Below are 25,004 nucleotides of genomic sequence, written 5' to 3' on the forward strand. Positions count from 1 at the left end.
TATTTTTAATGAGCTCACACGTTGTTTGCATACCTGAAGAATGATAAACCTAAAGAAAATAAATTTTATATGGAATTTGTAAATACTCATTTTATAGGTACTGCCACAAGATTAAATATATTGCAAAATTCTTACTTAACAATTTCTTATATAAATGTTTCTCTAAAGATCAAATCCTAAAATGGGAATATTTTAGATCACACTGCAGTGTGATCTGTAATAGATTACCTGGAAAAAAATTGTAAGAAAGAAGGACAGGTTGCATTTTTTTTGTTGGGTTCCAGTTGACAAAATATCACCTTAATTCTATAATTAGCAGCGAAGTATCTGAATCATACTTAAAAAATCTTAAAAGTTGCTCAGATTTTATCAAAATAAAATTCGACTTGATAACACCTGCTTTGAAGATTGATTTTATTAATTTTATTAATTTTTTTTCTATACAGTATGGGAAAGCATTCAGTTTATTTTAAAGTTACATTTATTTTTGATTCTATGTTTATGGATTGTTTTTGAACACTTCTCCCTAAGGACTTCAGACTTTCATACAGCACTGTTTCCTTTTATTTTCGGCTGGAAATAAAAATAGAAGTAGGGGGAAACCAACACCTTAAAGTTTTACACTTTGGAATGCATTTTTAAGTTAAAGGAAAAAGAGTTTCCTCAGGCTTTTGTAACCAATCTCAGGTATGTTAGTGCTTGGAAGCAAGAAAACATACATCATAATGCTGCTTGAGTCTACAGGTGATATCTAACAGTGGAGAAATCTCTGAGTTGCCAAATAAGTATTCTGGCTTCCTGATTTCATTTAGCTGTCAATAAATTGCAAGAATCTGAGAGCAGCCCTCTTAAAGGATAACAACTCTTGACAGCAAATACTTGTCTTTCTTCAAATTGTTTTCCTCTTGCTGACAGCTTTCAGATCTCTTCCAGAATTAGCTTGAATTGGTTTTCTCTCCTTACAGTTCCCATTTTCTTCAGGCTTGTGGTTAGCTGAAAGATAGCAAATCTAAGGTAAGTCCATGGTAAACTGCATTTATGATGACCACAGAAAATGCTGGCACTACAGCACACGGTGGTATGTTAGTCTAGTACAAAGTAATTAACCAACTTGATCCCACAATCTGCACAAGAGGAGTTGAGGGACTGGGAATGATGTTACTAATGGCCAAAAACCTTGAAGATAACTATCTGGGGACACCACCACCGAAACTCATCAGTCCTACGGTTTGTTCCTTGAGTCAGGGCATTGGCTTACAAAACCTGCTGAACCTCTACATTACAATACCTTATCCAAATGAAAAGATTAAAGGAGAGGGATCATCAGCCCCCAGGTTAGTCTCTGTTCTCTTCCTCACTCTCAGTTGGCTTTAGTGACCTTACAAAACAATGGAAAAAATGGAAACAACGAAAACAATGGAAAATGTACCTCTGATAGAACAGCAATATATCCAAAATATCAGAAGATTCCAAGAGTGCTTTTGCAGCTCAGAAAGCAAATGGTATCCTGGGCTCCAGCAGAAGAGGGGTGGCCAGCAGGGACAGGGAGGTGATTGTCCCTCTCTACTCTGCCTTTGTGAAGCCCCATCTGGAGTACGGTGTCCAGGTCTGGGACCCCCAATACAAGAAAGACAGGGAGCTATTGGAGAGGGTCCAGAGGAGAGCCACAAAGATGATCAGAGGGCTGGAACACCCCTCCTACAAAGACAGGCTTAGGAAGCTGGGCTTGTTCACCTTGGAGAAGAGAAGGCTGCGGGGTGACCTAATTGCAGACTTCCAGTACCTAAAGGGAACCTACAAACAGGAGAGGAGTCAACTCTTTACAAGGGTAGATAATCATTAAAGATTAAAAATAACTCTGATGTGGTGAAAGAATGAAAAAATATCTACAGTATTTTACTTTTTCTTCAAAGTGAATAAAGAGAAGAGTGATTATACAGTGAACATTTTTGTACATTTCCCTGCCCTGTGGTCCCTCAGGTATCTATCCTCTAGATCCAAGGTCTAAAAAAAATCTTTATTGCTTCACAGTGGAAGCACAGAAAGCAAGTGACAGCCATATCATTTAATAGGTTTGAATAACGAACAGTAAATAACAACTTTTACTCTCATTCGCATTGGCCAAATTCTTATTATTTATGTCTTGCTCTCCTGCTGCACATCCCCCACTTTAAGCCAGGCTTCACTCATACAAAAAAGTGTCATTTTATGAGACAAAAGTGGTACCTATATAAAAAAAAATTACTTTCATCCTTGTTTAATTCCTTACTTCATATGACAGGGTGAAGAAAAAAAAAACAAAAAACAAAAGCCCCACAGTATTTGTGCTTTAGCAGAGATATATTTTTCCCTGATGGAATTCAATATAATTCCAATCAACTTTAGCCCAATATCCTAAGGAAACTGGGAAATTGACATTCTAAGGATCATGTGTATTTAAAGATATGTAGAGGGTAGACTGTTTAAAGGAGAGGAAAAAAAAAAAAAAGCTAAAAAGCTAAATCAAACAGTAAGACATTAATGAGGATGGACACTTACAGAATATGTTCCTAAGAAATATGTTTGATTCCACTGAAAGTGAGATCTTTTTGTTTGCATCTCTGTCTCTGAAGAGAGAATTCAACTAAATTCTTCTAGAATGTAGCAGTATATAAAATAATTATTAGCAAGGAAGAGCATTAAGATACAGTACTTCTTTAGGGCTTGCTTCAAAGAAATTAAAAGAAAGATTTACATTACATGCATAGAGAGCAGGGATTTGAAATAATGCTATACATTTAAAAAAAAATCCATCTAATGAATAAACATGTCAATTAGATGGAATAATTAAAAGGAACAATTATGCCAAATATATTTTAGATACCACGGTACACTGTAAGAGGAAATCCATTTTTAAGAAATGCAGGTTTGATCTGTATCTACTTCTGGAACATCAGGTAATTCTTTGTGGGAATGGTACACATTGTTGTTCTATGATTCTATTATTTGACAGCCTGAGTAAAGAAGTTAACACAATTTGTTCTGTCAACTGACCAGTCCAGAAAAAATAAATTAAAAAAAAATCTCTCTGTGGATCTGGAACACTTTAACTTCTTCAACCTCAAAATCTAGATCTTTCACTGTGTCTTTTTGTAGTGGTGAAGTAGTATAGAAGAGCAGAGGTATTTTACTTCTCCAGCTGCAACTCAGTGGGTTACTGAAAATGTAGGAAGGCAGAAAGGAAGAATAAATTATGTCACTGCAGAATTTTTGCTCGTGCTGTTGTATTTCCTCATTTGCTTTAGGCAAGTTAAGCAGTAAAGTTAAAGTAGTCCCCTGAACCAGGACTAAACAATGGCTAAAACGTCGTGGACAGCTGTGATCTTCCATTGCTTTTTGAATTAGACAAAGGTATTAGACTAAGGCTCCAACATTTTGCATTACTTTCTGAATAGAACTTTTTATCTGTTTTATTATTCATATGTGGGAGTTTTCTGCCATTATGTGTTGCTTAATAAATGGATGAGCCATCAAAAAACGGAAGTGCCAAAGAACAATGAAATTGGAAAAAAAATATTTTCCATAATATCTAATTATCCCATGAGTTTGAAGGATTTTTTTCTTTAATTCTTTATATTCACAATAGCTCCTTATTAAAAAAATAAATAAATAAAGGGTTCATTTAACTGCTATCAAATCTGCAAGTATTTTTCATCAACAAAGACAAAAGGTGAGTTTGAAGAAGCAGACCTAATCTATAAATATATAGATATACAGATATAGATATATCTAAATAATGTCTATATCTATATATCAATATACATATATCTAAATATATATATTATATTTATATTATGTATATATTATATATATTATTATATATTTATAGATTAGGTCTTCTTCTTCAAACTCACCTTTTGTCTTTGCTGATAAAAAATACTTGCAGTTAAATATATATGTAAGTTATATATCATTATCATCTTGTGGTGTTTCTTTTCATGACAGCTGTTCTACTCTGAAACTCACTAGAAAACACAGTGTATGAAAAAGAATGGTGAACTGCCCAGAAGAGCTGTCAAGAGAAAAGTCTGGCAAAAATGCATAAAGTAGGATACAGTCCAAAGATACTATTTTTTTATTACTAAGAAAACAAAACAATATCAAGTCACATATGCAGACCCTTTTTTAATACTCTTCAAACTGTGATGCATACATATATATGAGAACTTGTCCATGATAAAATAGGGAGTTAGAAAAATCAGACATCTACCACAAAATTCTTTAACTTAAAGAATACTATAATTTTAAACCACTATCATTTCTAAATAGCCGTTTGTCCTGACTAAGGAAAACTTTTGGAAACTTGCCTAGGATGCATAACTACTGAGTCATGTTTGAAGATCAGCTCTGAATTTACTACACACCTTTCACTCTTTCTTATTATCATAGCTGCAGTTGTGTAAACAAGCTAAGATACAGCAGAAATGACCCTTACAGGACAAGAGACAGTCTCTTATCTTGGATACCAATTTGAAAAATGTCTTCTATGTCTTGGTTGTTTTAGCTCACAAGCTGCCTGGACAACCTGCTCTGAGTGGTCCCCTTAAGCAGAGGCTGGACCTGGTCACAACAGAGGTCCCTTCCCACCTCAACCGTTATGTGATCCATGTACTTTTAGAAGTGTAATGAGAGAGTCACATCCTTTCTGTTGACAATATCCTCTTTAATTTGGTTTTCTATTTATTTTATGGATTCTATAGCCATAGGTAGAATTATGCTGTATAACTCCACATTATCCTTCTATACTCTTCGTTGCAGTTACCTTGAACAGCAAATAAATTATGGATGTGTCAGAATTATCTTACTTGTTTGAAAAACTGGTGATCAGAACACTGATAAAGCCAATGATTATGGAAGAGATCTTACAGATACAACCAGAAAATAACAGATGGAGGGTTGTGTGCCCTAACAGCAGCACACTTATGTGCTTAGCAGGACTGCTGATGGTACGCATGCAGGTGTCTGCTGGTGTCAAAGCATAAGGACATTTTCAGTTTAGGATAAGTACCATGATGTCTAATTGGCTGTTCTGGGATATGTTCTGTTCATCCTAGGAATTAATTGAAATGATCACAGATACCTTTTTGTTCTACTTAACCAGGTGTAACGAGCATTTCACAACTGGAGATGCTTCTTCTGATTTATTTTTATTTTTGTTTTTAAATAACAAGAAAAATATTTAGTTTCTATTTGACTTAAAGTGTGATCTTAAAGAGGTCTTTCCCTCTTAAAGTATTATTCTGGTTTATTCTTTAGCACTCCAACTCAGTGTCTTTTGTTTCTAATATTTGTATCCATACATGAAAAGTATTTTTCTCTACCTCTATCTTAGCAATAAGTTATAAACTATGCACCTGAAAATAAATGCTGACTATGCTAGTGTCTGAACTTAGAGTCAAGGTTACTTGGATTACACTGTTCTGGTCTTTACCCAAAAGTTTTGGGACAATGAACCATCAAGTTCAGAGAAAGTTCCTTAAAAAGAAATACCACTGTAGATCTCTTACCATCCTGCCTAAGAACAGTTTGTTTTTCCTATGGATTTGACAATTCAAGTATCAGAAAGATGTGAATGTGTTTTACAGGTTATGGTAATTTTCTTTAAGGGAATACACAATAATTGAGCATTACAGAACAATTTTATTTGGCATTCTGCCAAGTAACATCAGCAGTGTAAAATGCAGTTCATATTTCAAATAAGATTCAGTTAACTTTGAAAGTCTCTAGAAAAGCCATTTATGCAGAAGTAGGAAAGACAAACAGATTCATTTCTACTTCTAAGAAATGTAAATCATTTTTGAAATTCTGTCTCCTTGTGAATTTAGAACGTGTAAAATTAAAGTTAACATTAAACTTTTATGAAAAGAACAAATTAGAAATCTCCCAGTAATAACTGAGCTATCACTTCTGTTCTCAGTCATTCTGCCTGAGAAGAATACATCTTTCTTTGTCTGCCAAGAAACACATTTAAAATTCAGAATGTTTTTTTTTCTTTATCTGTAAAGACTACATTAACTTATGTCCAACATCTGTAATATACATACAGCTGGTTATTTATAAGCAAGTAATCTTCCAGAAACTGCTCACTGAATAGCCATCACACAGGAAAACTACCTTTTGTCAATCAGTTTGCAACTCTTTCATTATTTATTTCATAGAATGCTTTGTTCCGATATGGTTTACATTACTATCAGCTGTTAGAAGCCGTAATACTCCCAAAAGTTTGTCTTAGAACCTTTTTAAGTCTATCAGTCCTTCCTGACTTTTTACTAATATATTATGCAATATTAATAAGATAATTGTAATTCCAATGCAATAACACTTACAAAAAATATAACAATACAGTTGTATTGTCATACAATACCAAATAAAAATGAAAATAAGAAAAAATATATATTGAAAAGTCACTGATCATTTCAAAGTGACCTGAAAATTGCTCACTTTCCACTGGGGAATTGTCTCTTTAAAGCCTGTTTAAGTCTGTAGCTCTCTGGTTAGTATTTCAACATCTCTAGGAATTTTCCTACTTTTTAAAAATATTTTCTGCTGAAATAACCAACTTGTTCCTGGCTTAATTTAAGACTAAGTTCTTTACTACAGATTTAGTGATAGAGTTGCACAGGTGTATGTATTCTGCTAATGAAAAGGCAAAATTGCTTCTGACAGGTGCTTAGCAATACCACCTAAAAGCATTTGTGGGTAGGCTAATAGTCATACATAGAAAAAAATAATAAAACTCACTCAGCTGGTGAAGAGGCTCTCTAGCTACACAGAATACCTTCTCAGTAAACAGCCTAGACACAATAGCGATTCTCCCATCAGTAGCTGTCCCTTATACGAGCCCAGGGCAGCTCAACACTGGGTCTATCTCTTCTGATCTCATAGGGACCACAGGTGAAAACAATTTGCCTGTGTTCCCTGGGCCAGCCACACTCCTTAACCAGGTGCTCAATCACCTATTCAAGCCCTGACCTAACAGCTCCTATACAGTGTGCACATGCAATTTCAATTAAGAAAAATCTACAATGCAAACAACGTGAATCAAGATTATTCATGTTCTTATAAAGGAAGGCTTGATTTCGCTGCTTTTCTTAGGAGTATTTCTCTCTCTAGATTTTTATCATTGAAATTTAAATAGTCAAATGCTAAGCTGGAAACCCTACAAGCATCAAAAGGCTTTCCAGTGTTTTCCTATCTGAAGGTAGTACTTCAATGTTATTTTGCTTTAAAGGTCTTCTAGCTAGAAAAGCTGCTTTCCAAAATGAAAAAGATCAAATTGTAAGTGATAAAGAATGAATAAATAAGTTCTTAATTTTTTAATCATCCATATTAATAGTATTCATTTGGCATGCACATAATGACATTTATCAGAGCATGTGAAAATACTTGACAGGCCCTTTATTGAGCCTCTTAACACTTGGGAGGATTAAATCTGTCTTCCAGATAAATGTACTAATAATAACGTGAGAAATACTTCTTTTTTACTTCTTTATAAGGTCTGATCAAGATTCTGAGCACAGCCGGAAAAGAAACTGCTTCTGGTGGTCCCTGTTTTAAGTCATCTGAAGTGAAATATGGTGATACATTTAGTAGAAAATCTGAAGATCTGAATAGATGACTTTTTTTTTTTTTTTGACAAAAAGTGAAAATTAATTCTCTGTATGACCTATTTAGGGAGCACTGTGGAGAAAGGCTGAGGTTTAGACATAGGAATTTGTGAACGTATATGCATATGACGACAGTAGGGACCAGATGGAAAAGGATGAGAATTAAGTTTTTATTTCAAATAAATAAACTTTTGTGTTAGGAAATAAATTCAAATCCAATGACTAATTATTCTTGAGGGTGCCAAACTGAGGGAAAAATAAATTCTAATTATTACTATTATTACGTTGGTTAGATTTTGAGACATTTGTTTTGGAATTCCTTGACATCCAGCTATTCCTGCAAGAGCAGCAGGATGAAGGCAACTCCTTAATCGTTGCTCAATACTGTCTTGAGCATTTTCTTAGGCTATTCCATATATATATATAAAATTGTATTTTATTTTTTTAACTGAATACCCATTAGTGCTGTGTGTGGCCTCTTGGCATGGAAAACATGTAGGAAAGGGTAGTTACCAGAGGACAAAAGAAAAGCACAAAGATCTCTCAGAATCTGAACATAAAGAATTGAGTAAGAGCACTGAGGGCAATACAATCAAATTTATAAAGCAAGTCTAGCTTAACCTTGTGGGGATAACCAGAAAGCCTAAGAAACCATACAAAAAGAAACTAGAAAAAAATGCAGAAAAACAAGCTAGATGCACAGGAAATGAAATTAGATGAAGCCACAGGGATGTACAGTTCTATTGCTTAATAGCAACCAGTAGAGTTAACAGGAGACTAGATGAAAGGCTGATGAGAGAATGTTTGTGCACGCTAGATGAATTAGAATAGTTAGTTCCTGATGAAATTCACTGCAGCACATTTAAGGAAGTAGCCTAAGATCTCTCCGAACACGAGTAATTATCCTCTTGAATTAATCAAGAGTGGGAGCAGTCCCAGAAAAAAAAAAAAAAAAAAAAAAGGGCAAAATATGGACTTATCTTTAAACAAGAAAGGAATATTTCTCAGAAAATAGAGACCAGTTAGTCTAACCGAGATACATAGAACGCTATTTGGACAAATCATGAATACATTTATAAGCATCCAGGAGATATTAAGGTGATAAGGACATGGGTTTGATGAGGAAGAAGCAGTCTAATTTCCTTCTTGTCCTCAAAAACTGGCAGACTGGATAAGGTAGAAATGGTAGACATGATATATTCTGACTTTGGTAGAACTTTCTACTCAGCCTCATATGGCATTTTTATAGCTAAAGAAGTTATGTGTAAGTAGATGAATTTGAATTTAGATGAAAATGAAAATAGAGCTTTACCTGTTGCTTCTTATGTGCTTTTATAGATGTACTTCTGCTCAGGATTTATGTTAGTTACTTGTATGTTGCCCTACATTCAGTTTAACTGTTTTTGTGTTTTAAATACTATGGATGAAATATAGTTTATATTTTTGGCATCTCATTTTTAAGAAAGGGATGAACAAAGATAAACATACTATCTGTGTTTAGGTGGACTTTTCTTCTGGAAGGGTTTGGTTTCCTCTATGTTAGACTGGATCAGAGTGTTGGTGAGACTTAACACAAGGATAAATATTTCCCTCTAGCAGCTAAGGGGAACATGTTATCAGTGTTGTGGGCAGCTGCCTAGCACACAGTAAAACTCACTGCAGGTTCAGAAAACTTGCATTGTTTAGAATTCTTACAATACTTTAAAAGAGAAAAGAGTCAAATTTTCAAATATGAAAAGGTTTACTTTGGTCTCTGCATGACTTAGGAAAAGACAAAATTTGATTTGTAGGAAAGATGAATTATGTTACATATAAGCAAAAATCTTAGGGAAAAAAAAAAAAGCACAACTAAGCAAAAGGATATAGAGTCTTTAGTGAATTGCAAGATATTTCTTTTAAAAGAAACCTTTAGAAATAAATACCTGTTGGACATAGTCTGAGTTTTTCTAGCCTTGTCTTAGTGCAGAAAGGTGGACTAAGTGAGCTTTCAGGTCAGTTCCAGCTGTACTTCTTTGATTCCATGATATTGTGGAGGATCTTTCTCTGACTGCCCAAAAAATATCTGCGTGCCTCAAGCTTGTAATTAAAACATCTACTGAACAAAGCAGAGTTGTAAATTTCAACTTGTATGAGATACACAATTAACAACATTAAACTGGCAATTGCTTGTCGCTGAAAACTCTTCCTGAAATGTTTCTTTCTAAATGAAATTTTAGTTAATCAGTCACTAGTTGCTAATAAGTTATTACCTGGTTTAATATTTGACCACTAATTTAATAATTGTATACCCTTTGACAAATGTCTCACATGATAAACCATTATTTTCAAATTATTTTTCTATGATTCTGACCCAGTTTGTTGTTGTTGTTGTTGTTGTTTTTTACTATCTTTAGTTAATAGTCGTACATATAGAATTTACATACAAATATCCATTTCTTTTGTAATGCAAAAATAATTTGTCTGACATTCGGTTTCAGTTGCATGGTTTAGCGTGTACTCTGAATTTGCTGTTATTTGATTGCTGTTTTCATTTTGCTCTTTCTACACAGGTAGAATGTGATACCTCCTGATTTAGGCACTGTGGGAATCATTTATTTCTGTCTCAAAGCCTACTCATGTTTTCTTTGATCAAAAGAATGATTAAATGGTTTGTGTTTTCATAAAATGTATGAAACTAACATTTTTAAATGGTACTACAGACTCAGTCTTGCAGCTCATGTTATTCTCATTAAAACATTGTTATGAAAGTAATAAGTAAAATGATATTTATCACTAATATTTGCTGCAGAATGATATTTCTGTGAAAGTATCATTTCAGAAAATATTTTTCACCATTTGCATGTATGTTAATTTCCATGAGAAATATTAAATGTTTTTCAGTATGTTTGATCATTCCCATCCTTCAACTGGCAAGTGTTCTGTTTTGATAGTGGAAGAGTTACATGCTGAGAAAAATAAAGGGAGAAAGGTGAAAAGAAAACAGAAGTGGGAAGGGAAGGGAGGGGAAGGGAAGGATCTTCCTAATCCTAGTAAATAATGGCCTACTAAAATGAAGACTCATTTCATTAGAGTGAAGATTCGTGTCTTAAAGTCTTGCTATGGAATAATAAAATACTAATTAAGAGAGGGCTTTCAAACAATCTGTGTTGATTTAACAGAGGTGAGATTTACTACTGACTTCCATGGGATCAGAACCAAGTCACCAATAAGCTCCTATGTAAATATATTTCTAATTGAAAAGATTAAGAGCTCTTAGTAGTGTTACTCTACGTGTCTAATGTAGTATTTACATTATTTCTGATAGAGCATTTGATAGTATTTGCCCTCTCTACCCACCACCCCCCTCACACTCCCAGGGTTCAAGAAGCACTTAGATAACACTCTAGAACATAGAGTTTAATTTTTTGGTGTTCCTGTGTGGAACTAGGAGTTGGATGCAGTGATCTTTGTGGGTCACTTCCAACTCAGAATATTGTATTTTTTTCTTTTATTTACCTGTTTGTTTGTTGATTTTTGCTTTATTTTGTTTTACCTATCTGTTTAGATTCTTGTGAAAGGCTTGGTAAAATATTCCAGAAAAATATTCCCTTTGCTCAGTTTTTGTTGTTGTTGTTGTTGTCGTTGTTGTTCTGTTTTGTTTTTTTTTTTTAATATATTCAATTGTTCTAATTCAGAGTTGCTAGTGGTGTCTACAGTTACTTGCAATTGAACATCCACAAACACTGAATATGTGGAAATGGAAATCACATTTTTCTTTTGTCACCAGAGGCTTTCTGATTACAGTATTTTTATATCCAGACAGCCTTTTGGCTAAATTTGAGGTGGGATTTTTTTGGCATTATACCAGAAATTTATTTCAGTTCAATGCTCACAAAATATTTAAATAAGCTGGTAAAAGACTACTTTTTTGAGAGAAAGAAAAGCTTCAGTATTAAACACTTAGCCACACAGCAGATGACGTAGTATGCCTGAGAAATATTTACATTATTTGTCTGAATAGTCCTTGTATCAAAGCTTCTGGGAATGCTTACAAAATACACATCTTTGCAAGGAATTAAATTCTTGTCATTTTCCCTACAAAGCTATGAAAATAATATAAATAAAAAGATTCTTCTTTTTTACTACTAGAATTGTTTACCAAAAGCTTTCTGCACATTTCATGTAGCATAATAGACCACTATTTGCAGCATGATTTGAATTGATCCTATAAAAACATGGAACATGATTTACTTTCTTATTGACTAGTCTTTAGCTATCGTCATCATAGCTACAGACCTCACCAAGTATGTAACATACTGATTGTATGAAACAGTGGGGGAACAGCACAGGTATTTTCAAGCTGAACTACTTTTGGTAAGTCACTCTTACAGGTCAAATATGCAGATTACATCCACTTAAATTATTGTAGTGCTACAAACCAAACCTTCTATACCCTTTATCTACTGTGTGCATTAAGTGATGAGTGAAGTCTTCTACTTATTGGCAAAAATATTGTGATTTATTTTTACTTACATGACTAAAGCTAGACATCCAGCTAAAAAGTATGACAAAGCACAGCAAAGGTTTTTAAAATATATGTATCTATGTATATATTTAATATCTTTTTTTTTTTTTTTGAAAGAAGTTGTCAGGAGAAAATGAGTATATTTGTTATTTAAACATATCAGTATAAGTTTATCAAAACTAAATTATTTAATGTAAAACTTCAGAAACTACAAACAGAAAATGTCATCTCGGCAGTAGTTCATACACTACAAATTAGGTCTAAGCATCTGTGATTGCTAATCTGATTTACTGTAGTAAAATTTCCTGTATGAAGTGTGTGTGCTAAGGCATATAAATATAGAAATACTGGTTGTATTTTAAATCTATATTTCACTATACTATTGTTCCAAAGAGAACATTACTATTTGTTTAGAAACTAGTAAGTTTTCTATTTATTACACTTTCTCCCTCAAAAATGTCTTTGAGAATCCCTTTCACTTCAAAGAAAAGTATTTCTATGTTTTTCTGACTGGAGACAGTTCATAAAGAGATTTATATACTTAGATTAAGTGGTCCTTTCAAAACAGTCATGCGTGAGATCATTCAAGTAATGGAATTAAGGTAAGTTTTTCAGAAGAAAATGTTTTTCTGTGGAGGAAATGAGATGTAATATGATTACAACAACATAATCATTTAGAAGACATATGGAAGTACATTATTACAGTTTTATTTTCACTCTTTTTGCTAAATAAATATTGTTAATTGTAGATCTTTAATAAAACTGATAAGAAAGCAAATTTAAGGAATTAAATAAACTATGAATTATTAATGATAGAAAAAGGTGTTCCAAAACAAGTGAACAGGTCTGTTTTTAAAAAAAGTGAAGAAATATGAAAATGATATTAAATAGATGTTCCAAAAGGACACATTTTGCCCTTGGAAGCATAAGGACATATCCTGTTGAGCTCAGCGATGCATGTGAGAGCAGGATTTGACTTAATGTGCTTGAAATGTGAAAAATAAAGTTTATGAATGTAAGGGCATTAACTTTGCTAACCTTCAAGGCCATCACACTTCTCACCTTTTTGCCTTGTGATGAGTAAGCTCCCAGAACAAAAACCTTTCCTATTCTGTCCTACTCATTTTAATGAGATATTTTTCATCCTAGTTTTCTAGGCATTACACTCCAAACAGTTTAAGGAGTGAAATATATATATTTTAGATTGTTTAACTATTTTGAACCACCTTCTTAAATAACAGAAACTTCTTGAAATCTAAGTTGTCTGAGTACAAGCAACTTATTTCTAAAAGCACTGATTTTTCTGCTTCTTTAGATCTGAAAAGTCTACAATGATAAAGTCTAAAAAAATGAAGGAATTATTAAATTCTAAATCATAACACTATGTGGTTTAGAAAAAAGTGTATTCAATTGTAAATTAGTAAATGTACAACAGATGACACATAGTTTGTCCTTTAAGTATTTATTGTTCTTTCTGAAAACAGTTCAAGTTACAATGATTTAAGAAAACTGATAAAATCCTCAAAGTAGGAAAAGGATGAATAAATATCGGACCTTTGCTGTCCAATGGCAGGAAGAATTCCTACATGAATATTCCTTTGTTCCATATTAGTATTTTAAGTTAAGAGGGCTTCCACATACGCTAATTCTTTTCTCTTTTCATGTTGAAATGCTATTTAGGTGACGTGTAAGCAAATAGTTCACAATTATGTTAGTGTGGAAGATTGATTGAGATTTAGCAAAAAGAAAATTTAAATGTCTGAAATATGTATGAGCATTTCAATGATTCAACAGAGCATTAGATTATGGATGTATATTTAATAAAGTGAAAGGATGACCATATAAAAAGACATTCTATTTTACTGGTGAAGCTGATGCAGTAACATGTGCTATACAATACATATTATCACTTTTATTTCTGTTTATATCTCTCCCTCTTAAAAATGTCAAATGAGTTTTTTTTTTTTAATTCTGCTTAAACTAAACAAACCAGAAAAAGGCTTCATTGAAGATGTAGTAAATGTAAACTTATAAAGTGACAAAGAAATGATGATATTATGATTTAGAAGAAATAACAAGTATTTAGGTACAATTGTAGCTACAAAACAGTAAGCTTGTTTCTTATTCTCCTTCTTTAAATATTCTTACTGTCATACCTTCTTTATGTTATGGCATGATTACATTTATTTAATGACAGCTGCTTGCACCATCACACTGTATATTATAAATTCACAGGTTAAATAAAATAAATGACAAATGTGAATAGAAGTGAAATAAAGTTTCATAAATTATACATACATTTATATTTTTAGAAAAATATTTTCCACCTTCTTAGATGATACTTCTTCACTACTGAGGCAGTAATGTGTGTTATGAAAACATTTTCTCCCAAAGGACAGCTTAAATTAATGGTGATGGATTATAAAAGACAATTAAGTTCTTGGTTAAAGACCAACACAAATTGGCATGACTAAAAACATTCTACCACCTGCTCATTTTTCTTTGTTATATGAATATAATGGATTCAATCCAACCCAAAGGATAAGTGTCCATATTAGAAGTGTCATCATAGGTGGTGTTAATTGGCACATTTTTTGACAGATCAAAGGAGAAGATAATTGGTATGAAGACCCCATCCAGAAAGAAGTTACCTTAAAGCCAGAGTTCAGAAAGTCTGGTGGCTGCCTGTTGGTCTATCACCTCAGCTTCTATCAATACAGAAGAAGAAAACAAGTCTTTCCTGTTCAGGTGTGCAAGTTTAAAGACATTCAGTAGTCACTATTTTTGTACATGAAGGTGAAATTAAACATGTTTTTAGTCTTTCCAGTCTAAACAGTAGCTGGAATATCTAGTCTAGAATCGTTCATACTCTCCCAGATGATTTTGTAAACTTCCGTAGCGCTGTTATTTCCATTACTGGTTTTCCACAGAAGTTGATTGGAGACTGAATGGATAAAAACAGATGTTTTAACTACGCTGTTTTACACTAATACTGTATCTTAGGTATAATCTATATTACCTTTGCTGTAAAACATTTGAGATAGTAAGAACAGAAAAGCTATCTTTGCGTACAGATAGCATTTTTACATAAAAACAGAAAAATGGACGCCTCTTTGAAACAGCATCTAAGGAGAGTAAACTGGAGCCATAAATATACTCTGAAAATGAGATAGCAGGGAAGCCACCATTCTGATGCATAGACTAAAATGAAGTGTAAGACCAACTGTATGGGAACTGTTAATCATGGCCTGAAGCTCTGATTGATCACCTGAGGTGAGCACTGAGTCAGCTGCGGGAGCACAGGTGAAGGCAATTCACCTGTGTGACTGGAAGGGGTGCAGCCTGGTTCCACCTCTCCTAGACCCCATTTAAGGGCTGACTGCAACTAGGGAAGGATCTTTTTCTAGAGATCACTCTCTTTGGAGTTTTTCTGTGAGCCTAAGACTGGTAAGCACTTCCATTAGTTTTTGATTATCTCTTTCCACTGTGATAATCCTTCTGGCTATATGGCCTGTAAAATACCAGCCTAACTACGCCATTCTGCTAATTGTAGATTTGCTGATTGTACAGTAATGCTGCAGACTTCCCAGATCCATCAGTTTCTATTTATAAAAATAAAAAGACTCATCCATTTCTGTCTGATGTTTGAGCTATCAGCATTATATACGTATAAATACATATATACGTATATATAGATCTGAATAGTCAATGTATAATTATGATTGACGTATAATTATGATGAGTCAATTTTTGCAAGTTTTATTGCTAGGCAGCAATGTCCAGGGAAAATAATCACAGTGCTATTCAATGCTATCTTGTTTTCTCAGAACAAGTTCCTGATAGCTTAAAGTTAAACTTATGTAAACTTTCTGAGAATGGAAAGAATGGGTATACCTCTAACATTATGTAAAGATTGCTCAATTTTTCTTGTCACTAGAAGAAATTTTAACAATTGCTTTAAGATGATAGAACATTTTTAGGGCGTTTTAATTCTGCATTTCTAAAAGAAAATTGTGATTTCAGATCTTTATCATTTTTAAAAGGAGGGAAGCTCATGCACTCTGATAAATACTTTGGTCAAGCTAGTGACACATTGTCAAAAGTACCTTTGACTTGCATGCTCTTTTTTATATAACTTCAATTACAAAAGCACTGTAGGTATTTCTTAACAAGAACTTTTCTTCTTAGACGAGGCTTAATCATTCTTCAATGCAGTACTAGAAATAAGCCGCACCTATAAACTTTATCTCATATTTAATGTTTCAGTTTTTAGGCAAGATGTTGAGAAAGGGCTTTTGCTTCAGAAGACTGTTGCTTCTTCCCATCTTTTATTTTCTAGTTACCTCACAGATTTATTGCTGTTTGTGTTGCTTCAACAGTAACGCAGACAATATTGTCACTTGTGACTCAGTAGAACAGTACAGCAAACAGCAGACTTGTAAAGAAGCATTCAGATGTAAAATGAAGTTGTAGCAGAAATGCTAAGTCATGGCCTAAAACAGGGACTGAGCAGCTGGTGAGAAGGCAGGGCCAGCCCAAGGAAGCTCAGGGGAACTCAATGTGCATGAGTGACAAGAAGGGGTGGAACCAAAATCCACCCCTTCCCAGACCTCATTTAATGGTTGATAGTGGAGGCAGGAGTTTCTTGCTGGGGTGTACTTGTGGCCTTCCAAGGCTAAGGAGATTCTTTTCTTTGTTTCTGTGTCTACAGCTGCTGCATTTGTATTTATCCTTGTTTGCTGCAGCCTTGGACTTTGCTACCCTGTTATCATTACTGTATTTTCCATCACCTTACAGCATTACTGAAATGAAGCAAATAGGATGGAAAATAATGATTTAATGTTTGCCCACCATTTCTTCTATAGATTTTAAAAAAGGTGTTACTGAGGATGAGAATATAGAAATCTTTTAAAACATATTTTTGAGATAACTCTTTTCCAGAAGTTAGAATTTTCAGTTAGAACAACACCAAGGAAGAAGTTGAGGTAATTTATTGTTGCCAGACATCTTTCTAATCTCTTTTACGTTTGTGTAAGGCTTCCTTGTTTATGTGCTTAATTATATTACCTGTTATTCCAACGAATTATCTGGCAGAATATGAATTTCAGAAAGTTGATATAATCTTAAAAAGCTGGAAGTAGGCTCTGGATATTTTTGCTTAATTTGACTTTTTTCCAGTGTTTCTATTAGAATTAATAACAAATAAGAACAGGAGAAGTGCATAAGCAATGCAACTTTATTAAGAAAGTCCTTAAGCCAGTAGCATTACGAAATGAATGTTGGAGTTAAAAGTGTTATAAATTATGCTGCCACAATTGTCCAGGAAGTGGAAGTAAAACGTACATGGATTATACATTGTTACTTTCACGGTACCTAGCTTTGGCATTTACTTCCTGGAAACATTCTTCATTTCAAGTGATTTTTTTTTCTCAAGTCATCTGGCTAGATTGAACATCTTCAAAATTTTATCTTACACTGCTATATATCACATACTGTAGAGAGTGCTGAATGTAATTATGGGAACGCATATATATTTGCAGAAAAGCAAATATTGCTAAAAAAAATGTAGAATCTATATCCAGTTATGCTAAAATTATCAATGATGGTATTTCTCTAAAATTGTGACTTTTGTTCCCATTATTAATTAAGAATAAAGTAAATCTACTAAAGTAGACATCTTTAGAGAGATTTTTCTAGGTGAACTTCTTAATATTTAAGCTTATGAACTATGATAAAATATCAATTTTTAGTGATTTAAGAGGGGGAGGGGAGGAAGAATGGTCTTTAATGATCTCCAGTCCTCTTTATATTAAGTGTACATTAAGAAAATACAACATTCAACATGTTTTAATGACACTGTTTGTTTTTCCTTCTTGCAGGAATAGGGAAGTAATTGTCCCCCTGTACTCAACACTGGTGAGGCCGCACCTCGAGTACTGTGTCCAGTTTTGGGCCCCTCACTGTAAGAAAGACATCGAGGCCCTGGAGCACGTCCAGAGGAGGGCAACAAAGCTAGTGAGGTGTCTGGAGCACAGGCCTTATTAGGAGCGGTTGAGGGAGCTGGGATTGTTCAGTCTGGAGGAGAGGAGGCTCAGGGGAGACCTTATTGCTCTCTAGAACTACCTGAAGGGAGGGTGTAGCGAGCTGGGGGTCAGCCTCTTCTCTCGGGTGACTAGTGATAGGACTAGAAGGAATGGATTCAAACTGCGCCAGGGGAGGCTCAGGCTGGACGTTAGGAAATACTACTTATCTGAAAGGGTGGTCAGGCACTGGAATGGGCTGCCCAGAGAGGTGGTGGAGTCACCGACCCTGTTGGTGTTCAAAGAGCGTTTGGATGTTGTGTTGAGGGACATGGTTTAGCGAGAACCATTGGTGATGGGTGGGTGGATGGACTGGATGATCCTGTGGGTCTTTTCCAACCTTAGTGATTCTATGATTCTCCTAATCAAATTACTCACCCTATGATATAGAAAACAAACTATTTTAAAGTTATCAGACTTATGAGCTGGAGCTTGCTAATCTCATATTTTATTTCTTACTCTGGTTTACCATCATATTAGAACTCAAAACATTAAATTTACTTCACCTGTGAAGGTTAGTAATATCTTTCAGCTGTAACATGGTGCTAAAGATTTAGGAGTTGTAAATCACCCAGCCTACCTTTCTTGTGCCTATGCTTTTCTGGAAGCCTCCTCAGAAAGATGTGGAAAATAATTCTGAAGTGTTTACTTTTTATTTGGAGTAGAGGATTCAAAAGATGAAATTGCTTAGTCCTGGGTATGTCATGTGACTTCCCATATCATTTATGGGCAAATGAAGCATATATCTGATGGTGTCTCATGAAGCTTTCTCTAAAATATAGTTACTTGAAGTGTCAACAGTAATGTAAGCAGAAAAATAATTAAATGCAAATTATGCAGTACTACTGGACAAAACTTAAAATGTTTTGCTAATTCACTAACTACAATGGAAATGATACAAGGCAAATTGTGTTTTGGCTAAATTCATGTTTATCATGGCATAATAATAAAATGGCAAAGACCCCAGGCCTGGACACAGTACTGCAGGTGGTGTTTCATAAGTGCAGATGAGAGAGAGAGTCATCTCCCTTGACCTTCTAGCTATGCTTCTCTTGATGCAGACCAGGGTACAGTTGAATTTCTGAACTGCAAGCACACACTGCTGGCTCCTGTTGAGCTTTACTTCGATTAATATAACCAAGTCTTTTTGCCACAGGGCTACTCTCTATCCAATAGTTGCCCTGCCTTTATTCATGTTTGGGATTGTCCTCTCTGAGGTGCAGGACTTTTCACTTGCTCTTGTTTATCCACATGTTGTTCGCAAAGGCTCATATCTCAAGCCTGTCAAGGTCCGTCTGGATGGCACTCCTTACCTCCAGCATGTCCACTGCATCACTCAGCTTGGTGTCATCAGCTGAGTGTTATTGTAAACACAAATTAGCTTATGCAATTTAAAAAAAATGTTAAGATTTCCTGTCTTGTTGTTTTGGTAACAGCACAGATTTTTCTCAGCTTGTTTCAGACTTTGAGGAAAAACAATGTGATTTCTGATAATTCTTTTTAAGTGAGAGAAAGGGACTGTCGAAAATGTTTGCCTTTTTGCTAGAGGATAAATTTGTCATATGCAGTACTCCAGCACTAAAAACATTAACTAATTCTGCTTGCCAGGAGTAGGAGGCTTTACAGAACAAATCACATTGTTGCATCTTGAGGTTCATTAACCAAAGCTGATGTGCAAATTAATTCAAAAGTTAGCTTCCACTCTTTTTTTCTCCTTTTTCTTTGCTGACTTGTTGTGGGTTTTTTGTGATACAAAACTATACTTCAGATTTCATTGACTGAGTGCATTTAAAGCTATAGCTAAACTAATAATTCAAGTAACAAGATGTTGTGGATTTAGAAACAACTCATAGTTTTTGTCTCTATTGCCAGCGAATCTTTCTCTCCTAAAAGCGATGAAAAAATACTTGAAACTCGAGAAGAATGCAAGTCATAAATTAGAAACACAGAAAATCACTAAGTCATAAAAACCCCCAGTGATCCAGTAATTAATTTCTTCTCAAGTCAGTTTTAAATGTGTGTGATGTTTTTGGAGGTAGGGGGAAAATAGGAGCCCTTCTAGACTTCTTTCAGCAGGTTTGAATATGTCCTTAAAGCACTGTGAATGGCAGAGCATGGTAAAACATTATATTCACTAGAGTATGTGGAGTGGGGCAAGATATTTTCTGTAAATAAGTAGTGCATTATACCTATACACAATTAGATAAATATGCACTGCTTTGCTGAAAGACAGAAAAATTGAGTCTTGGGGTATGTTAATTTATTTTGTATCTACTGTCAGAAGAGGGTTTGAGTGAAAACTTTCTTGATTAATATCTACAACAAATGACTAATCTACTTCCTATTATGTCGTAAAGTTGAAAAGACTCTACAGTGGATTTAGTAATTGTCTTACTTTCACCTGGGATGGAACTGTTTTCTTTAGAGGGTCTGGTATGATGATATGTTTTTGGATTGAGGAGAAAAATAAACATTGGTGTGTTATTAACATGACTCTGTACCATACTGTTTAGCAAAAACTGTTAAGGTCATTCTCAGCAAAGGGCCCAAGGAAATGGGACAGCACACTTAATGTGGCCAAAGGGGTATTTTTTTTACTGTATGATATCAAGCAGAAGGAATTTTGAAGGGCATGGGAATTCTCACTCTCTTCTGCAACTGAAGGGACTAGCTGTGTATTGATGGGGGAGGGGTGGTGAAGAATTGCTTGTGCATTTCTTGCTACGTTCATAAAGTCATAGAATTGCTCAGGTTGGAGAAAACCTTAAAGATCATTGAGTCCAACCACAACCTAACCAAACTACCCTAACTCTAACAACCCTCTGCTAAACCATGTCCCTAAGCACCACATTCAAATGGTTTTTAAACACATCCAGGGATGGTGACTCAACCATCTCTCTGGGAAGCCTATTCCAGTGCTTAACAACGCTTCCTGTGAAGAAGTTTTTCCTGATACCCAAACTAACCCCCCCCGGCACAACTTAAGGCCTTTTCCCCTTGTCTTGTCACCAGTGAGAAGAGACCAACCCTGCTCTCACTGTAAGCACTTTTCAAGTATTGGAAAAAAACAATAAATTCTCCCCTCAGCCTCCTCTTTCCCAGACTCTTTCCCAGACAGAAACAGCCTGTTTCTTCAGTCTCTCCTTGTAGGGCATATTCTCCAAGCCCTTCCCAGGCCTCGTTGCCCTTCTTTGGACCTGTTCCAGCACCTCCATGTTCTTTCTGTACTGAGGTGCCCAAAACTGAACATGGTACTTGAGGTGAGGCCTCACCAGGGCCGAGTACAGGGACAGGATAACTTCTCTAGTCCTGCTTACCACACCATTCGTGATACAAGCCAGGATGCTATTGGCCTTCTTGGCCACCTGGGCACACTGCTGGCTCATATTCAGCTGACTGTCTAACAGTACACCCACGTCCCTTCCTATCAGGCAGCTTTCCAGCCACTCCTCCCCAGGGCCTTACTGAAGTGCAGGTAGACCACAAGGCTGCATTGACAGCCTTGCCTTTATCCACTAAGTGGGTCACCTTGTCATAGGATGAAATCTGGTTTGTCAGATAGGATCTACCACTTGTAAACTCATGCTGACTGGGCCTGATCCCCTGGTTGACCTTTAAGTGGTCCACGATGGTTCCTGGGATTATCCATTCCATAACCTTCCCCAGCACTGAGGTGAGACTGATAGGTGCGTAGCTACCAAGATCATCTTTCTGGCCCATTTTGAAGGTGAGTGTCACATTTGCCAGTCTCCAGTTTGACAGGACATTTCCAGTTAGCCAGGTCTGCTGAAGAATGATGGAGAGAGACTTAGCAACCATATCTGTCAACTACCTCAGCACTCTAGGGTGCAGTCCATCCAGTCCCATGGACTTGTGAGCATCCAGCTTTCAAAGCAGGTCCAAAACCATCTCATTGTGGAACATGCAGGGCCTATTCTGTTCCCCATCCCTATCAACCAGCACAGGAGGCTGTGTTCCCAGTAATAAGTCTTACTATTAAAGACTGAGGCAAAGAAGGCATTAAGTACTTCAGCCTTATCCTGATCCTTGGTCACCAATTTGCCTTCGGCATCCAACAAGGGATGGAGGTTCTCCCTAGCCCCCCTCTTGCTGTTGGTATACTTATAGTAATATTTGTTGTTGCCCTTTACCTCAGTGGCCAAGTTCAGTTTTAGCTGGGTTTTGGCTTTTCTAATTTTCTCCTTGCACAGCTTCACTACTTACCTGTAATTATCATGAGTAGCTTGCCCACTCTTCCAAAGACCATAAACTTTCCTTTTGCTCTTGAGATCCAGCCAAAGGTCTCTGTTCGACTAGTCTGGCCTTCTTGCCTGTTGACTTATTTTCCTTGGGGATGGTCTGACTTGGGCATGGTCAGCTCCTGCACCTTTAAAATTACTTCCTTAAAGTATTCCCAGCCTTCCCGGGCTCCTATGCTCTCCAAAACTACCTCCCAAGGGACCGTCTCAACCACGGTCCTAAAGAGATTGAAGTCTCCCCTCCAGAAGTCCAAGGTGGCCGTTCTGCTGACTCCCCTTAGTGGTTTAACAAGGATCAAGAAATCTAGCATCTCGTGATCACTATGTCCCAGATGGCCTCCAACCTTTACATCCCCCACAAGACCTTCTCTGTTAACAAACAGCAGGTCCAAGATTTTGCTTCCCCTCATTGGCTCCCTCACCAGCTGTGTCAGGAAGTTATTTCCCACACACTCTAGGAACCTCTGGAACTGTTCCCTATCTGCTGTATTATAAATCCAGCAGATGTCTAGGAAGTTGAAGTCCCCCACAAGAACTAGGGGGAGAGACCTTGAGACCTCACCCAACTGTCTATAAAGTGTCTTGTCCACCTCTTCCTCCTGGTTGGGTGGCCTGTAGCAGACTCCCACAGTAACGTCAGACTTATTAGCCTTTGCTTTTATTCTGACCCATAAGCTCTCCACCCTATCATCACCATCATTAATTTCCATACATTCACATTCTTTCTTAACATAGAGGCCTACACCACTGCCTTTCCTGCCTTGCCTATGTCTTTTGAAAAGTTGGTAGCCATCCATCACAGCACTCCAGCTGTGTGTCATTCCACCATGTTTCTGTGATGGCAACTATATCATTGCTTTCTGACCGCACAATGGCCTCCAGCTCCTCCTGTTTATTACCCATGCTGCGTGCATTGGTGTAAAAGCACCCGAGCTGGGCCTCCCTTAGAGTGGCAGTAGCCCTAATACCTTCATGACCATACTTAGGTGTTCCCATAGCCACAAACATCACACCAACCCTTGTGTTTTTCCTACAAAAGGGTGAGTTGTTCTCCTCCTTCACCAAGACATAAGACTGTAGGATCCTACTAGCACATCCCCCTCCTACGAGCACTGGCACGTTACATACAGGCTTCGTTCTAGTGACCCTAGTTACACCCCCACCCCCCTTCGTACCTACTTTAAAGCTCTATCAATGAACCTCCCCAACTCCTGTCTTAAGACCCCTTTCCACCAGTGGGAGAAGATACTCCTATCGGTTGCCAGCAGGCCTGGTATTGTGCAAACAGAGCAGAGGTCAAAAAACCCAAAACCCTGCCAGGCACATCAGGCTCGGAGCCAGGTATTAATCCGTTGGCCCTAGTCATTCCCTATAACTGGAGGGATAGAGGAGAACACAACTTGTGCTCCTGAACCCTTTACCTGTTGCCCCAAGGCTTCAAACTCCTTTTTCATAGTCCTTAGGGAAGTTCTTCCTATATCATCACTGCCTACCTGAAACAACAATAGGGGATAGTAATGTCAGCGCTGAACTAGGGAAGGAAGTTTCTTCCTTATGTCTTTAACCTGGGCTACCAGGAGACAACAGAACTCCATGTAGAGGGTCTGGTCTACATATTGGCCCTTCTGCTTCCTTCAGCAGAGAGTCACCAATGACAATGATCCATCGTTTTTTTCTTTGCTGATGAGGTTTTAATGCTAAGAAAAATCTGGTTAGACTTTGCTGACACCACCAAGTGGGGAGAACCATCATCACCACCACTGTCCAGTTGTCCCTACAGAGCACTGCATCTGTTCTGCAGAGGCAGCTGGGGAGGCAGGGGAATCTCTGGGCAGGTGCGCCTGCATTGCCAAGCAGAGGCCTTCTGCCACTGTCCCACATCCCTTGATTCTTCACCATTGTTGCTAGGGGGAGGAAAGAACAGGGGGCTCATGGCAGCAGGAACACTGTCTGCCTCCTGGTTCCCCTCACCTGTTTGCAAGGCCGCAGGGGGTGATGTGCTCTTTCTTCCCAGTGATAACAACTCTCCTCACTGTGTAGTCCCGTGAATGGGTCGCTTAGGGTTTCAACGCGTTTGAACAGCCCACGTGATTCACACACCCTGACTCCTCCTCTCCGTCCCTGAGGCTTTCTCGAGGCAAGAGGGTGTGGATGCAGAGCCGTTGCCCTGGCAACGCCCACGCCACATCATCCGCTCTTTCGAGAGCTTGCCGGGCTGCTCTGTTACCTCGGGGTTCCTTGAATGAAGGAACCGACCGAACCCCTCCCTGTACCTCGCGATCAGTCGCTGTGGTTCTGGCCGGGACAGCTCCGAAGCAACTAACCTCGGCGATCAAGGGATCATTATCAAAGAGGAATTCACTCACCCCTCCCAGCAATAGTTTGGAGAAAGGGACGAGCTGAGGAATGCAACCTTCTCCTGTTCGTACTGTCCCGCCGCAGGAGAAGGGCGGGGGGAAGGGGAACCCGCTCAGACTCAGACTGCACACGCTCTCCGGGAAGCATTGCTGGGACA

General features: G+C 36.8%; 1 long non-coding RNA gene across 1 annotated transcript; it reads right to left on the reverse strand.

Annotated features, from left to right (window-relative positions):
- Positions 1 to 450: 450 nt before the first annotated feature.
- LOC121110808 lies at positions 451 to 24,650 on the reverse strand. Its single transcript, XR_005859510.1, has 4 exons — positions 24,461 to 24,650; positions 14,802 to 14,858; positions 9,569 to 9,738; positions 451 to 993 (listed from the first exon to the last, which is right to left on the reverse strand). It is a non-coding gene; the product is annotated as an uncharacterized LOC121110808 (long non-coding RNA).
- Positions 24,651 to 25,004: the final 354 nt, after the last annotated feature.

The sequence above is a fragment of the Gallus gallus genome, chromosome 4 (genome assembly GCF_016699485.2).
Source record: "Gallus gallus isolate bGalGal1 chromosome 4, bGalGal1.mat.broiler.GRCg7b, whole genome shotgun sequence".
Taxonomy (NCBI): domain Eukaryota; kingdom Metazoa; phylum Chordata; class Aves; order Galliformes; family Phasianidae; genus Gallus; species Gallus gallus.